The sequence below is a fragment of the Papio anubis genome, chromosome 17 (genome assembly GCF_008728515.1).
Source record: "Papio anubis isolate 15944 chromosome 17, Panubis1.0, whole genome shotgun sequence".
In the NCBI taxonomy this organism is placed as follows: Eukaryota; Metazoa; Chordata; class Mammalia; order Primates; family Cercopithecidae; genus Papio; species Papio anubis.
Window position 1 is genome coordinate 70,708,174 of NC_044992.1, and position 16,336 is coordinate 70,724,509.

The window sequence follows — 16,336 nt, forward strand, 5'->3', positions numbered from 1 at the left end:
CCCCTCAAAGGCCTGCTATCTCAAGGGGGGAAAACTGCTCCCGCAGCCACTCTCAGAGGCTCTTAGAAGCCCAGGCCCTTGGGCAGGACCTCAGAAGCAACGTAGGGCAGTGGCTGTCAAAGTGGAGGGCCTGGGCCCACAGCATCAGCAGCACCTGGGAGCTTTTTGGTGGGCAATGCAGATTCCAGGGCACATCCCAGGCCTCCTCCGGCAATCTGCGTGCACTGAGAACCACTGACTCCGGGCCTGAGAAGCAGCCCTGGTGGGAAGACCTTATGACCCCAAGAGGAGGGCTGGGGTCTTTCACAGCCCCAGAGAGCAAGACGCAGGCGGAGGCGGCAGAGGGAAAGGGGCTCCGGCCTCCTCCACTGCAGACACAGCCTGGGGCCCAGGACCTCCTGAGCGGGCAAGGCACTCACCCCCCAGGAGTCTGCGGTGAGGAGGCCTCGCTGCCTGGAAGGACAGATGCCGCCTCTGCCTGGAGCAGCCCACCCGTGTGTTAGGACCCCTACTCAGATGTGGACGGGTCTGACACTCACAGTCGCCCCGGCAGGGACAGCCAGGAGTCTGCGTCCTTGCTGAAGGTGGGGTTTGCTGTGGGGAGGAGGAATGCCCAGCAGGGAAGTGGCTGCTCACCTCCTTCACCTGCGCCTCCACCCCATACTCCCATCGCCCGGGGCCACGCACACTTTGTTCACACCACACACTTTAGTGAGCACCTACTTAGGTGTAGGCAGAGGCTGGGGGCTGCCCTCGCAGGGCGGTCTTTCTCCCGCTTCCCTCCACACCCACACATCCCCCTCTGCCTGGCTCCTGTGTTCTCAGCCTCCGGGCAGTGCCTCCCCTGGCTAAGGAGGGGCCAGCCCCTCATGTGCCCATGCTCCCTGCACGGGTGGACCTCATGTGCCCATGCTCCCCGCACGGGTGGACCTGGCAGGTCCACCTCTGTTCTGCCTCCCCGACTCCTGGCCTGTCCTCTGCATCCTTCATTCAGTTCCTACAAATCCACCCAACAACTGTTGATTGGGTACCTGGGGTATGCCAGGCCCATGCCAAGGAAGGGGCTGTGTTGGCAGCAACCCCGACAGCCCCTGCTCCCTGCTGGTGGGGCTTGCAGTCCAGCGGGAATGGAAAGCTTCAGGAAACCATGGTCCAGATGCCAAACCATTGTTACAGCACTGGGGGCTCTAAGGGGCCTGGCTGCACCAGGGAGGTGGCCCCAAGGGATGGTCCCAGACTGGGTGTTCTGCTTCAGACCCGGCCACCCCTCCTTCTATTTAGAGGCCCCAAACCCTCTGCCCAGGGGCCGAGCAACCTAGGGTGGGTGTGGCCAGCTGGAAGGGTGGAGCCTGGGCAACCCAGCTGTGCCCTGCTCCCTGAAGCCTCCAGGGCCGGCCGTCCCTGGGCTCTGCAGGGGGGCCATCTCGGTGCTCGTCACCCTGCGACAGACTCGCTGAGTGGGAACCTAAGGAGCAGAAATGCTGTCCTCCTCCCATCCCCACCCCTCCGCAAAGCCAGCTGGTTCCTTCCCTCTCTCTGCTGACTCTGAAACTGGGGCGACATTCAAGCTCCTGAGCCACGGGAGGGAAGCACACACGTGTGCGCGCATACACACTCGCGGGAGGTTCCCGGCTCATTGCTCCAAAATAGCTGGCGAGGCCCCATCGTCCATTGTTAGCAAACGTGTCGGTGACGAGTCCAGTGGGAAGGGGTGGATCCATGAGAGAGGAGAGGGAAGGGGAGTCGGGGCACCCAGGAGGGGTGGAGAATATCTAGCACCCGGGATGGCCAGAGGCAAAATCAGGAAAACAGGAGCAAGAGAGTGAAGAGAAAGTGGAAGGCGCAGCGTGAGGGCCCTGCAGACATGGGGGAGATGAATTTGCTGATAAATATTTGATTAGAACCTTCGCCAACTTGCACCATCTTCCCAGCCACCCCCTGCTCCTCCACCTCCTCTAAGACCTGAGAAAGAGTGGGCTCCTGGTCAGGCGCAGTGGCTCATGCCTGTAATCCCAGCACTTTGGGAGGCTGAGGTGGGAGGACTGCTTGAGCCCAGGAGTTTGAGACCACCCTGGGCAACACAGTGAAACCCTCTCCACAAAAAATTTTAAAAAAATTAGCCAGGCATGGTGGTACATGCCTGTAGTCCCAGTTATGTGGGAGGCTGAGGCAGGAGAATTCCTTGAACCTGGAGGTTGAGGCTGCAGTGAACCAAGATCACACCACTGTGGTCCAGCCAGGGTGACAGAGCAAGACCCTGTCTCAAAAAAAGAAAAAAAAAAAAAAAAAAAAAAGGGCAGCTCCTGTCCTGTCTGCTTCCTTCTCACCCTACCTCCAACCCTCTGCAGGGCTCTCATCCCTGTCATTCAACTTGGGGCTGAATGACAGCTGCCAATCACTCTCACTTCAGGTTCTGCAGGGCTGGAGCCTAGAGCCCTAACAAGTGACAGGGGAACCTGCCAACATAAAGGTGGGGGCTCTGGCAGTAGGTGCCAGATCTGAGGGCGTCTGTGGTGGGCAAGAGGTCCCTAGGAGATGGGGACATTTTAGGGACATTTGTGACACTAGAATAAAAGCAGTATATTTGAGCCCACCGTGCTCCCTGCTTTTATAGACACTCACTCATTGAGTGGACACTTCCCCCTTTCCCAACTAATAAAACCGAGGTACAGAGACAAAGTGAATTGCCAGGCTAGTACGGGAGGACCCCGGAGAGCAGCACCGGCAGCCGGGATCCCAAACCCACCGTCTGCAGCTCCACATGGAATTGTAGCCCTGCCCAGGGGGGTTTGCAAGGGAGAGGAAGTTTCACAGCCAAGCATCGGGGTCTAGACCCTGCAATGCATGGGGATGGGCTTCAATGTCCCCTCTTAGCCACCAGGTGGTCCTGGTGACTGTCTGTCTTCTCTGCACAGGTTTCTCCATCTGCAAACGGTCACCATGGAGCCTGGGCAGAGGAAATGCGGAACGAAAGCCTAAGACCCCTCAGGGGGTCTTAGGGTGACCAGCAACACCCTGCCCTGTGTGTCCTCCACACCTGTGCTGGGGTGGCTGTGGTCCTGCAAGCGGTTCTCAGAACTGGCTACACATCCCAGTCACCTAGAGAAGTGTCCACACCTGGGCCACACTCCTGAACAACAGAGGCCACTTACAACCAATGTTTCCCAGGAGACTCTGACACGCAGCCCTGGTGGAGAGCCCCAGACCAGAAAAGCAAAGTGTATCAGGCCCATCCTGAGAGGGCGCGTGAATGCCCAGCACATGGAAGACGTGCAGCCAGGATCTGTCCCATTGCTTCTCTTCTTCCCAGGTCGGCTGGGGTCAGAGTCAAAAAGGGCCTGGGGTTGGGTGGTGTGAGTGGAGGAGTTCCTGCTGGGCTACGGGGCTTATCTCAGATGACCTCATGTTGGAACAGCTTGTGGAAGGATCTGGTTCCCCAGGGGACTGTGCATTCTCAGAGAATGGGGACCACTTCACTCACCCTTTGTCCCCATATCCCTGCACTCAGCACAGCACCCTGTTGTACTCAGAAGAGTCTCAGTGTACATGAACGGGTGGATGCATATATGTATGTATGTACGGATGGATGGATGGATGGATGGATGGATGGATGGGAGGGGTGCATGGATGGGCAGGTGGGTGGATGGAGGGATAAATGGATGGTTGGATAGATGGGTGGATGGATGGATTAAAGGGTGGGTAGATAAGTGGATGGATCAGAAGGTGGGTAGATGGATGAGTGAATGAATGGATGGAAGGGTGGATAAATGGGTAGATGGCTGAATGAATGAGAGGGCAGATGGATGGGTGGGTGGATGGATGAACGGATGGGTGGATGGGTGGATGGATGGATTGATGGATGGCAGGGTGGATGGAAAGATGGATGAATGGATGGAAACAAGGGTGGATGAAAGATTGGTGGGTGTGTGGATGCACGGATGCACGGATGAATGGATGGGTGGATGGTTGGATGGGTAGATGGGGGGGTTGATGGGTGGGTGAATGGATGGGTGGGTGGGTGGATGGACAGATGGATGAATGGATAGATGGGTGGATGGATAGATGGATGAGTTTAAAGACCGTGGATAAGTTGTTATCCTCCCTCCCTCTACAAACTTGCCCCCCTCTTCTATCATCACTTGTGCCTAGCAAAACTGCTAAGACCCAGCTCTTCCTGCTCCACTCCACAGCCCACACTGATGGAGATAAACACAAAATCACCCTGAATGATTCATTCAGAATCCATGACCACCCTCTGCCATGGGCCTGGCACTGCCATTCAGCTCTCACAACCTGAATGTTGATTTCACCCTTCCTCCTCAATCTTCCAAATGTTCTCCTTTATCCTCACTCTTGGTGAGACCCTGCTTCCTGTCTTCTAGGAAACAGGAGACAACAACCACATTCACCTGCCCACCTCCCTGCCTCGTAACCTACACCATGCCTTCCCACCTGTCCCCAGGGATGAGCACTGTGCTCCCAGACATGACCAACCACGTCACCTGTACACTAGAGAGCATCCATCTCACCATCATGTGCTCACATCTCTGGCAGTTCACCCCTTGCACTCCAGAGCCATCAGTGTTTTCCTCCTGCCGACACCCTGACAGGCTGCAGTCTCTCCCGTGATAGGGAAAGAAAACCCTCCTTGACACCATGGCTTTCATCCTACAAACCAACCTCACCACCTCCCTGAGAGCAAAACTTCCCAAATGAGCTGTCTATACCTGTGGCCCCCATTCCCTCACTCCCATTCTCTCTTGATCCCACTCCAAGCCAGCGTTCCGAGGCACCATTCCCTGAAACCACCTTTGCCAAGGTTTTGACATCCACCATACTGAAAATGCAATGTGACCACTGCAATGTGACTCACGTGTCCAGTCCTTGTCTGGTCTGGGCCCTGAGCAGCACTAGCCACAGCTGGTGGCTCCTCTGTGTAGAGACACTTCTCTTGGCTGCACTGCCCCACTCTCGGTTGGTTCTATTTTACCAGAAGCTTCATCTGCATTGCTGGTTCCTGTGTATCTCTCCAACATCTGGATACTGATGGGCCCCAAAGCTCAGAACTTGGACCTCTTTCTTCCCTGTCTACACTGACTTTCTGAAGGTTTTGATTTAGTCTCAAAAGTTTAAAAAAATTACCTGTATGTTGACAATCCCAAAGTTTTATCTTCATCCTGGACTTCTCCCCAGAATCCCAGCTGCCCCTTGCAGTCTCCACTTGGACATCTGATATACTTTGGCGGTTTGACGTGCCCCCAAAGGGACCTCTGACCTCTCCCCACTACCCCCCTCAAACCCATCTCTGAGGTCTTCCCCATTTCAGGAAACACCTGCCCCAGTCCAGCACATAGTCCTAATCTGGGGGTCACCCTTGACTTGTCTCTTTTGGTCCACACCCCACAAACAGTCCAGTAGCAAACCCCACTGGCTCTGCCTCCAGCCGCCTTGAACCGCCCACTGCTCCCACCTTGGTCAGGCCACCATCATCTCCTGTCTGGTCCTCCTACTTCCTCCCTGGCTCCTACAGTTTGTCCTCTCCAGAGTAGAACCCAAAGTCCTGAGATGGCTCCCCCCACCAGGGACCAGCATGACCCCTACTCCTGCTTCTCTCCTCTTGCTTGTCTACTCCAGCCACAAATGTCCCCACTGTTCCTTGAACGTCTAGTTGCCACGTAAGGAATCTGGCACACAGGTATATAAAAAGGTGCTCACTATCATTCATCATCAGAGAAATGCAAATCAAAAGTATACTGAGATATCATCTCACCCTAGTCAAAGTGGCTTAAATCCAAAAGACAGGCAGTAACAAATGCTGGCGAGGATGTGGAGAAACGGGAACCCTCGTACACTGTTGGCGGGAATATAAATTAGAACAACCACTATGGAGAACAGTTTGGAGGTTTCTCAAAAAACTAAAAACAGCTACCGTAGGATCCAGCAATCCACCTCTGAGTATATACCCAAAAGAAAGGAAATCAGTACACGGAAGAGATACCTGCATTGCTGTTTACTGCAGCACTGTTTACAATTGCTAAGATTTGGAAGTAACCTAAGTGTCCATCAACAGATGAATGGATGAAGAAAATGTGGAACGGATACACAATGGAGTACTATTCAGCCACAAAAAAAATGAGGGCCTGTCATTTGCAACGATATGGATGGAACTAGAGATCATGATGTTAAGTGAAATAAGCCAGGCACAGAAAGACGAACATCGCATGTTCTCACTAATTTGTGGGATCTAAAAATCAAAACAACTGAACTCATGGACACAGAAAGCAGAAGGCTGGGAAGGCAAGTGGGGATGGACGGGGGGAAGGTGGGGATGGTTAATGGGAACAGAAAAGCAGAGAGAATGAATAAGACCTACTATGTGATAGTGTAACAGGGTGACCATAGTCAGTAATAACTTAATTGTACATTTAAATAACACTGAAAGAGTATAATTGCATTGTGTGTAACAAAAAGGATAAATGTTTGAGGAGATGGACACCCCATCTTCCCTGATGTGATTATCACACACTGCATACCTGTATGAAAACATCTCATGTATCCCATAAATATATACACCTACTATGCACCCACAACAACTAAAAATAAGAAAAACGAAAACTAGAGCCTCCCGGCCCAGCTGGGACTCCCCACACGCCCTGCCCCCAGCCCAGGTCTGCCCTTCCCACTCTGAGTGCCTCCAGGAGTCCACGATCCACTCCCTGCCTCTGCCCCCAGAACTAGCCAGGAGAGCAAGGACTTGGTCCCTCCTGCTGCTGAATCTCTGGCATCCAGAGCAGTGTGTGACACACAGAGGGGACACGCTAACAATGTCCCTAATGGATGGATCGATGCGCAAATGAAGAAAGATGTCTGCGTGGGTGTGCTCGCTGACCAAGCTCCACTGTACCCCACATGCCACCTCATTGAATTCCCACAAGCCTGTAAGGCAGACTCAGGTGTCGGCCTTGCTCTGCAGATGAAGCTTGGGCAGCCATTCCTATAGCACCTGGCAGGCAGGCAGCAGGCAGTGAAGTTTGGCCAGTCCACCCCTTCAGGGGCTATTGATGCAAGTGGGGATAAGCAGGAAACCCGGCTGTGCTGCAGGCCTGCTCTGTGTCCACTGCCTTGCGGCCATCATCTCATCTTTACTCACCATTCCTCCATGTGGTCGGTACCACAAACGCCATTTTTACAGAGGAGCCAAGGCGCCTGCCCAGGGTCACAGAGCTGAGGTTCTCGCATAGACTGCCCCCTCCCACGCACTCTACTGCACATGCCCTCTTCAACACAGCGGGCCGGGCAGGCGCGAGATGAGCTGGTGTGGAGGTGGTGGCTGGCTCATTCCAGCATGTGAGTGCCACTGGCCATGCTCTTTACAACTCCAGGGTCTAGTGGCCACACTGGTAGCCTGAAACCGGCCCTGGTGGGAGCATTTACACCACAGGAATCGGCAAAGGCTGCGTATCACACATAACGGTTAGATTGGGATTTGTCACAGGAGAGAGGGTTGTTAGACATTTACCAGCACACCACTGCCCAACTCCCTTCAATCACACAGCAAGGCTGTGGCCCTGGAGGCCTGATGTTGTGGCAGATAAATGATACTGAATGAGGCTGTCTGCAAAGACTGCACTCGACATTTTAAAATTAAATGCAATTCAAGCAACAGTTATGGAGCCCCTCCTCTGGGCCTGTATTTAAAGGTGAATAAGACGCGGTCCCGCGCACTAGAGGATTTCTGGTACCACAGGGAACTGACCATTCCCAGCCAGCAGCAGCAAGGGCCAGAAGGTGGTGAGCTCCAGAGAGGCTAATGGCCACGTGTCTGGCAAAGGTGAACCAGGGACCGTGACCGAGAGGGGTGGGAGCGGCTCGAGTGTGGGGGCGGAGGGAAGGTGTTGCGGGGATGGTGGCCGGGGCTGGCCTTGTAGGCGGGGCCAGGGCTCTGGGAGTGGCTGGCCTGCCAGGTCTGCTCTCCACCCCTTACCCGGCTTCTGCTCCATAAGGCTGGCAGCCTTGCCTGGACCCCTTGCCCTGTGGCTTCCTGGTGACAGTGCAGGGTGGGAGAGGAGCGTGGGCCTGGTGTATTGGGTTCCCTGGTTCCCCACTGGGAGGCTGTCTTGGGCTGGCTCTTTCCTGGACCACGGTGGACTGACCTTGTCTCGGGGGGAACCCCGTCCCCACTCTTCCCGCTCCCTGGCTATAGTCACTGCTTCCTCCACACGCTTCTCTGGGCCTGGTACGGCGAGGGCTCTGCTGTCGCCAGATCTGGGGGCCTGTGCTGTCCCTGGTGGTCCCTCCAACCCTGCCCTCTAGACAGCTCCTTGAAAATAAACTCGTCTCCAATTATCTGGGAATGAGTGAGCCACCTGCTGCCCGTTGGATCCTGATGACATGACGCTGTGGGGTGAGGGCTCTCCTAGCCCAGGACGGGCAGGTGCGGCCCTGGGCAGGTTGTGGCTGTGGCTGACTGTCCAAGCCACATGGCCTCGCCTGGGCTGTGCTCTGGGCGCACATGCCCTCGGTCCCAGGACCCTGTACACTGGTCCCACCACCATATTGGGTTTCAGCAACTTACTTTGCGGGATGGGGACAGTGACTCATCTGCCTGGAGGCAGCGCCGGGCAGAAGGACCCTCCATCTTCCAGACCTAGAGCTGAGGACCCCCAGAGGTCTCTGCCCATATCACTGGCCCAGTGTGTTCTCCACCCGGCCTGTCCCTTGGCCAGTGTGCTCTTCAGTCCCTCCGGGTAAGGCCCCCAGCCTGCTGTGGGACAACGGGCCGGCAGGTTGCTCAGGGAGCAGGCGGCAAGGAGACAGGCTGGCCGATGGTCTGGCCATGGGCAGATCCCCTCCCACATGGCCTGGCCGCCTTCCCTCGGCACAGCCCTTCCTGGCTCCGTCTCCTCTCGGCCCTCCAGGACAATGAAGCTAATTGCCTTCAGATGCCTCCCGCCTGCGGGAAGGGTGCCGCGTGGCCCTGCGCCGGCAGGGCAGGCTGCAGTGGGAGTGAGGCTGGTGGCGAGTCTGGGCACAGGGCCACTTCTCCATCACCTCTGGGCAAAGCCGGTTCCAGACAGAAATGGGGAAGAGAGGGAGGGGGAACGCCAAGCCCCATCCACCGAGCTGTGAGGTGTGTCACAGCCTGTGCCACCTGTGCAGGTCACCTGCCTGCCCAAAAAGTGAGTCCACCCACCTGCAGATCTGTGCTGCCCTCACCCTCACAGCCACCACCGCCCCCACACATTTAATTCTCCTGCTGACCTGAAGAGGTGGATGTCACAAGCTAAGCTTCACAGAGGGGACAGCGAGGCCAGCGGCTATGTGGACTGTGAGCGGGAAAGCCCCTCGCCCCCTCCCCATGGTTTGGGACACCTCAGAATTCCTGGACGCATCTGCCACATTCCCAGTTTGAATGTGGTTGGAACACAGACGTGTGAAAGTCTGGTGGGAGCGGGGAGCTTCAGGCTGTCAGCCGCACATATCCCTCTGACGGGGACCAGAAGAGGACAGACGGATGTCCACTTCTGGAGTCTCCACTCTGGGGGCCAGAGCCATCTCACCCAGAGCGTGTGGTGCCCTCATGCGGCAGGTGGTGATTCACAGGCAGGTACCCGATGTGAGCACCCCTGCCTGGCCCACAGCCCTTCCAAGATCGTGGAGGAATCTGGTATCGGATGGGGAGGCTGGTGACCCGGGGGCTGGCCTCCGGCAGGCAGGGGGTGTGAGTTCCAGTCCCTGGGGTCCCTGATGATGGCTGGATCGGGTGACCTCATTACTCTGACCTACCCTGCCTAGAAGCACGGGTGGTCCTGCCCTCCTCCCCTTCTATACACCCAAGGGTGTGCACACGAGGCCCCATCTCTCTGCATGCCAGGAGTCTACATCCTCGTCTCTAGCTGCAATTGAAAAACCTAAACACTCCTTTAGTTCCAGAATCTTAGAACAGGCAGTTCCTGCAGGAGACACCCAGCCCAGCCCAACAGACAAAGTCTCCTCTTTCCCTCCCTGACTGGCACCCCCGGCCTCTGCTCAAACAAGCCTCCTGACAGGTGCTTTACTGACAAGGAGGCTCCTTCTGCCCATCTCAGAACAGCCCTGCCACTCACTGAGCTGAAATCTGCCCTCCGGAAACTTCCACCCAGCGCTGGGCTTTGCAGGCATCCCACAGCCTCCTCTTCATAGGCTGGCCCTCCAAGGACACACAGAATCTGCCTCTCTAGTATGTTTGGCTTGGGTGAACCCTCCGGTTTCCTGAGTGGCCAACTGCTGCCAGCTTTGTCCGTCCTGGCTGCTCCTCAGCATGACTCCAACATCACATTCACTCCCAACTTACAGGTCAAGAGTCACAAGCAAATGGCTCTGGTCAGATGATCCGGGCCAGCCTTCCAAATTGTCACCCAATGTCATCATCATGCCGGTCCGGGTGCACCCTTCCTTCCTCGGGGGGTGGGAGCAGCTTCGCTTCTTGATACCCGAGTGCAGAAAGGGGGGCTCCCCAGCTGTGCCCGCCCAGGTGGCCAGTTCCGGAGCAGACGGGGTAGTTTCCACGAGCCAGAGGACAACCCAGAGATAACGCGTGAACAGGAACGATGAGAGGGAGACCCGAGGGAGAAGCAGGTGTCTGGAGCAGTGAGGGAGGAGAGGAGGTGGGAAGAGCGGAGGAACAGGAGAACAGGCATTTCTAGACAATGCATTTGCTTCTATGTTCTTGAAGGTGATGCTCCTATTTTCTTTTCTTTTTCAAATGTGCACATTATAGGTCAAGGAAGTTTTAGGGAAAATAAAAGATTATCTAAAACGGATGAAGATTAAGCTGGAAAACGTGATGATGCCAAGGGAAGGCCCAGGTGTCCCCGACCGGCGCCCCTGAGCCCCTGCATCAAAGGCCGGTTCCTATTCCTGCCACCACGTCGTGTGCTGGGGTCGGGTCTGGTTCCGGGAAAGATGTCCCGCCAGGCTTAAAGCTGCACTGGGCTGGAACAGCACGAGTTATCTGGATATCTCCGAGGAGGGTGGAGCTGGCCCTACTCATAAGAGACCTGTGACCCCTGACCACAGGAGGTTCGAACTGAAAGGCGTCTCAGAGAACATTCTGTCCACTTTGTCATGGAGAAAACGGGCACCAGAGAGGCTGACGTGCCCCCGTCACGCTGCTGGTGTGGGCAGGGAGCGCTGCTGTTCCTCATGTCTGCACCAGCGGGAAAGTGAGTAATGGCGTGCATGAATCTGCCCCCAGAATATACACCATGCGACTGCTCAGCGCCAGGCTCTAGATGTCTGGGCACAGCAGCCGGTAGAGTCCTACCCTCAGGGGGCAGACTCCTGGTGGAAGCCGTCCCCAGCACTGACTAAACTGGAGATGCATGATTCCATGTTCAGGGGTCCCCCACTTGGCCTCCAGTTTCCTGAGTGGCCAACTGCTAGCAGGCGCTGGGTGGGAGGTACCCTCGAAGGCTGGGCAAGTCCTCCTGGCACTAAGCATTTGCTTCGGTGACTCCCAGAGGGGCTCCCTCATGTGTGGATGAGAAGGGGGGCTCTGCTTCCCAGAAGCACAGATGCAGAAATAAACCGTCACGAGCGTTTTCTAGAACCCGCTGAGGCCCAGAAGTAGGCTTTCCCCAGGTGCTTTGTGGACCCAGGATCCGCCAGGGCTTTCCCAGGATGGAGGTCGCAGGTGGGAGGGGGATAGGAGGGCCGGTGCAGCCACAGCTCTCTCTCCCGCACCAGGTTCCTGCCTTCAGACTCAGCTGCTTTGTCCACCCAGAAACAGGCCACGTCTACAGCTCACGGGCCCCTAATGCCAAGGCCCGTGGCTCCGGCTGGACTGGGAGAGTGAGCATCCCTGCCAGATGAGAGCAGAGGCCCCAGACCAGCATGGAATACCCCCAAAAGCCCGGTTGTAGCCAGCAAGGTGACAGGCCTGGGAGCCGGGGCTCCCCCTGCTCCTGTGGCGACTCCTCCCTGACCCCCAGCCTGCTGTGCCAGGACGGGCAGCTCCAGAGACCTCCCACTCTGGGGCAATCTCATGCCTCCTTATCAGGAGCTCTCCGGGAGTCCTCCCCAAGGTGCAGGATGTACAGAGGGGTCCCTGCAGGTACTTCAAAGCCAGAGACCTTGGTGCACAGCCCTGCTTCAGCGGGGTGCTATTGCAAATGCCTCAGGCCAGAGTGAGGCTATGATCACAGTGAAGAAACCTCTGGTGGTGCTTCGGCACCCGAGCCCACCTGAATTTTCTGGAACCTCAGCAGTGAAGGGTAGCACCCCAGACCCCGATCCCCCAAGCACAAGCGCTTGTGCTTCCATCACTGAGTCCCCAGGGGCGGACACAGTTCAGGCACACAGCAGGTGCTCAGTAAATGCTGAGTGATGCTGACGATGGTGAAGATTATAGTAGTGATGGACGGTGGCTGAAGGCTTACGAATGCCCAGCACTGGGTGAAACGCTGCAAGTACATTAATTCGTTTAATCTTCAATGCGCTGAACTGGCATGCTTGATACAAGGAAAGAAACTCCGAGTGGGGCAGTTACTTGCCCAAACACACACATCCAGGACGTAGCAGACCTGGGATCAGAACCCAGGCCTGTCTGACCCTGGAACCACCTGCTGCTGCCCGACAGGTATGGACTGCTTCCCAATCGGGAGTAAGAAGTGAGTATGCCCTAGAGACCCAGGGGAGGAAGGAAGGGTGGACAGCAGGGCAATGCTCTCGCCTTCCCCAAGCCCCCCAGGCTCCTGCTGAACCAGTTGTCCCGGCTTCCCGAGTTCATTCTAACCTAGCAACCAACCAGGGTTTCCTGAGCCCCTGGTATGCACCCACCTCTGTGCCTGATGCTGTCCCTCAAGGTGCAGAGGACACCATGGCCTCTGCAGGGGCTGACTCAGGACCTCCCCTGCCCCAATGGGGAGAGGTAGTGGTGTGCTGGTAACATTCACAACGGGCTCCGTGGGGAAAAGCCTGCTTGTGGCGTTTGCCAATTTCCCTGGTGTAAATACTCCCACCATCGCTGATTCTAAGCTACCAGCCTGAAGTCTCGAAGGTGCAGCTGGGAAGAGATACGTACAGTCCAGAGCTTATATGAGACCCCAGCCCACGCCAGGGAGGGGAGGAATGGGAGGACCTGCCCCAGTCGGGCTCCAATTCACCCTCCTTGCCCCAGCAAGAGGTCTGGGGGAAGCCCAGGAATGGGGACTGGTGAGCAAATGGGAGCTCTGCAGGAGGAGGGCAGGGGCTGCTCTGCAGGGGCCAGGAGGAGGCTGGGCAGCACAGCTTGCTGGGGAAAGGCTCAGGAGGTGCCCAGGCCTGGGGCAGGAATGTACCTGAGTGACTTGCTCCCACCCCATCCAACCCATTCTGTCCCCTGACAGCAGGTTTAATATCTTTTATTAATTAGGGCTGTTGGACGCCTCACCACACTGCATATTACTTCATTCGGGGACCATTAGGTCTCCATGTTCCGCGGCCACCGGCTCTCAGGTCCCCTTCCCTCCCGCCTTCTCCAGGAGGACTTCGCGGAAGGCCCAGGGCAAATCAAGAGCCTGTCCCCACCCCTCAGACCTAGAGGGGCTTCAGGGATCATACAGGCAGAGCCACACTGCAGGTGAGCAGGGCTCCGAGGCCCACAGTCACTTAGCAAGCCAACAACCTGCCACCAAGTCGCCTGCTCTGCCGCCTGTTGGCAGTGGAGGGTGGGCACAGGCTGGGCCGCTGTGGTCCCTGGCACCGCCCTCTGCCGGAAGCGTGGATCTCCCCACCCTTTCTCTCCTTTTGCTTAGGTCCACAGCTTCTCATTTTCCCCTAGGGCCTCAGGACTCTCCCACAGGGGCGTGAGGGCAGGCGGTACAGCAGGGAGGCGCTGGGTGGGCCATGGGGCAGACCTCCCTGCAACCTCCAGGCCTCAGTGTGCAGCCTGCTCTCCAAACCCTGGGGCACAAGCCTGGGTCTCACAGAGCCCCTGATACTGAGCAGTCTCCTGGCACAGCTCCTGGAACAAGCAGAGTGCCCTGTCCCTCAGCCCAGGCTTGGTGCAGGGTGGGGCCTGCCATGTTCTAGCTCTGGCCTCCCTGCCTGGAGGTGGGACCTGGCGCAAGCCTCAAAGTCCAAGCCCAAATTCCTCATCAGTGAAGACCCAGAGCCGCTGTGGTGCTAGGGCATGGTGCAGGAGAATTAGCCCCGCATCTGAGGCAGAGGGCTTTGTGTGCCCCATGTGTGCTGTGTGTGCCCCGTGTGTGCTGTGTGCCCCGTGTGTGCTTGTGTGCCCCGTGTGAGCCATCTGCTGCGTGTGCTGTATGCTCACTGTGTGTGTGTTCTGTGTGTTCTGTGCACTGTGTGTGCTGTGTGTACTGTGTGTTCTGTGCCCATGTGTGCTCTGCGTGCCTACGTGTGCTCCGTGCAATCTCCATGTGCTCTGTGTGTGTTCCATGTGCTGTGCTCTGTGCACGCTGGGAATAGCGCTAGGGCGTCTGTGCTTCTGGACAGGAAAACAAGCCCCACGTCTATCTTTACCATCTTCCAGCTGAAAGTTGGTAGCACCTCCACCCACAGACGTGGCTGCAAATCCCAGGGCATGAGCCCACCGCGCCTGGGACCCATCGTCACCCACAGGAGCCTCAGGCCTTCCTGTTGAGCACCACTACTCCGCCATCTGCCGCCCTTCACGCTCACTCCAACTCCAAACCTGGGCCTGGTCTCTCACGTGAGGAGGCCATGGATTACGTCTTCACGCACGAGTATCTTCTCTTTTGGTAACTGTATCTCAATACACCTGGTTTCCTTCATAATCCGTTTTGTTTTATGCATTTAAGACCCTTATTGGAAGAAGGGGTCAGATACTGAGGGGTTCAAGGCACAAGACCTGGTAGAAACCTCTGCCCAGTGATGCCAGGGGCCTCCCTGCTCTGATGGCTGAGAGATGGCCCCAAATCCTGCCCAGTCACCTGGCCAGAGCCCAGCGCCAGCCCCAGCCCAGACTCAGTCCCCCCGACTCAGGTCAGCACAGAGCTCAGCTGAAAAGCCCCAGGCGAGGGGACAGATTTTCACACGATTAGGCGGTAATTCTCTCCAAGGTCACCCCATACAAATCATAAATAATGTGACTCCATAAATCCTCTTCTCCCACCAGCTTCACCTCCACCTACTCTGCCTCTTGCCTGGGGAAAATCAGCAAGGAGCCAGGTGTCTGGCTGATGGGGCTCCGTCGGCAGGTGCAGAGCGGGGTGCTGGGAGGGGGTTTCACCTCGATGGCCAACCAGACGGACGGAAACACCAACAGGTCCCAGCTCCCGGGGTGTGGGGGCTTGAGGCTGCTGGCCAGCTGGGGCTGAGGTCAGACTGAGTCACAGAGCCCAGCAGGGGTCTCTGCAGGGGGCACGCCAGGGTGGGGTGGGGGGCAGAGGGCGTGCGGCAGATGAGCACTGCACGTGGGGTAAGCAAAGAAGCTGAGCGATGTGGGCCAGCCACGGCCCAGAAGAGCAGCGGCCTACAGCCCTATTCCATGCACGTCCCTTGGGTTCTGCCGTGGTCTGACGCTGTAGCTCTGAGAGCGCACGTGTGTGTACTCGTGCAGGTGCAGGCGCCACGGGGGATCAGCACCCAGCAGTAGGCGGCTCCCCTCTGGACCAGCAGGAAACAGTGTACATTGCTGGTCTGACGGGTGAGATCGGCAGGGGTGCCAGAGCTGCTGGGGGCGGAGTTGGGGGTGAGGACAGAGGGCCTGGGCGCAGGCTGCCGCGGTTCTCTCTCTCCCTGCTCTGCCCTCGAGCAGCAGGCATCTGCCTGGCTCTCCCTTGAGCAGCCTGGCCTCCCACTGCTGCTCACTGGCCCTCCCCTGGGGCAGAGGAGACCCTGGAGAGCAGTAACGCTGGAGGAGGACAGGGAGTGGGTGCAGGGGACGTGAGAAAAGCCGCAAGGACTGGGAAGAGGTCACCCCCCTCCTCTGAGAGGTAAGGGAGGCACTGGGAAAAGCAAAGCCCTTGTCCTGGGAGTGGGAGCCTCTTCTCCACCCCGGATGGGGCGTGCGGGCCCGGAGGAGGCTCCAGGTCCTGAGAATGATCCCCTTGCCCTCATCGTGGCCCCTATAACCAGGCTGCTCTCCATTTCACACACGAGCAAAGTGGCCTGAGCCACACAGGTAGGGGGAGCTGCCAAGGCTGGGCGGGACTCAAACCCCAGCGGAGGGGTGACCAAAGGCCTCCTTCCCATCCAGGGAGACCTTCTGCCTCCAGGGAGGAGGGGGTGCTCATGGTGGCCTCCTGCCGCTGCCCACAGGAGCAGGGTGGGGAGCAAAGGTTCTGAGATCCCTGTAAGTTACCAAGGCAGGGGCCAGTGGGAGACAACA

The 16,336-nt window shown here is 57.3% G+C and overlaps 1 protein-coding gene across 8 annotated transcripts in view; it reads right to left on the bottom strand.

Annotated features, from left to right (window-relative positions):
* RBFOX3 (RNA binding fox-1 homolog 3) overlaps positions 1–16,336 on the bottom strand; it is a 518,131-nt gene that overhangs the window by 27,093 nt on the left and 474,702 nt on the right. The window lies entirely within an intron of this gene.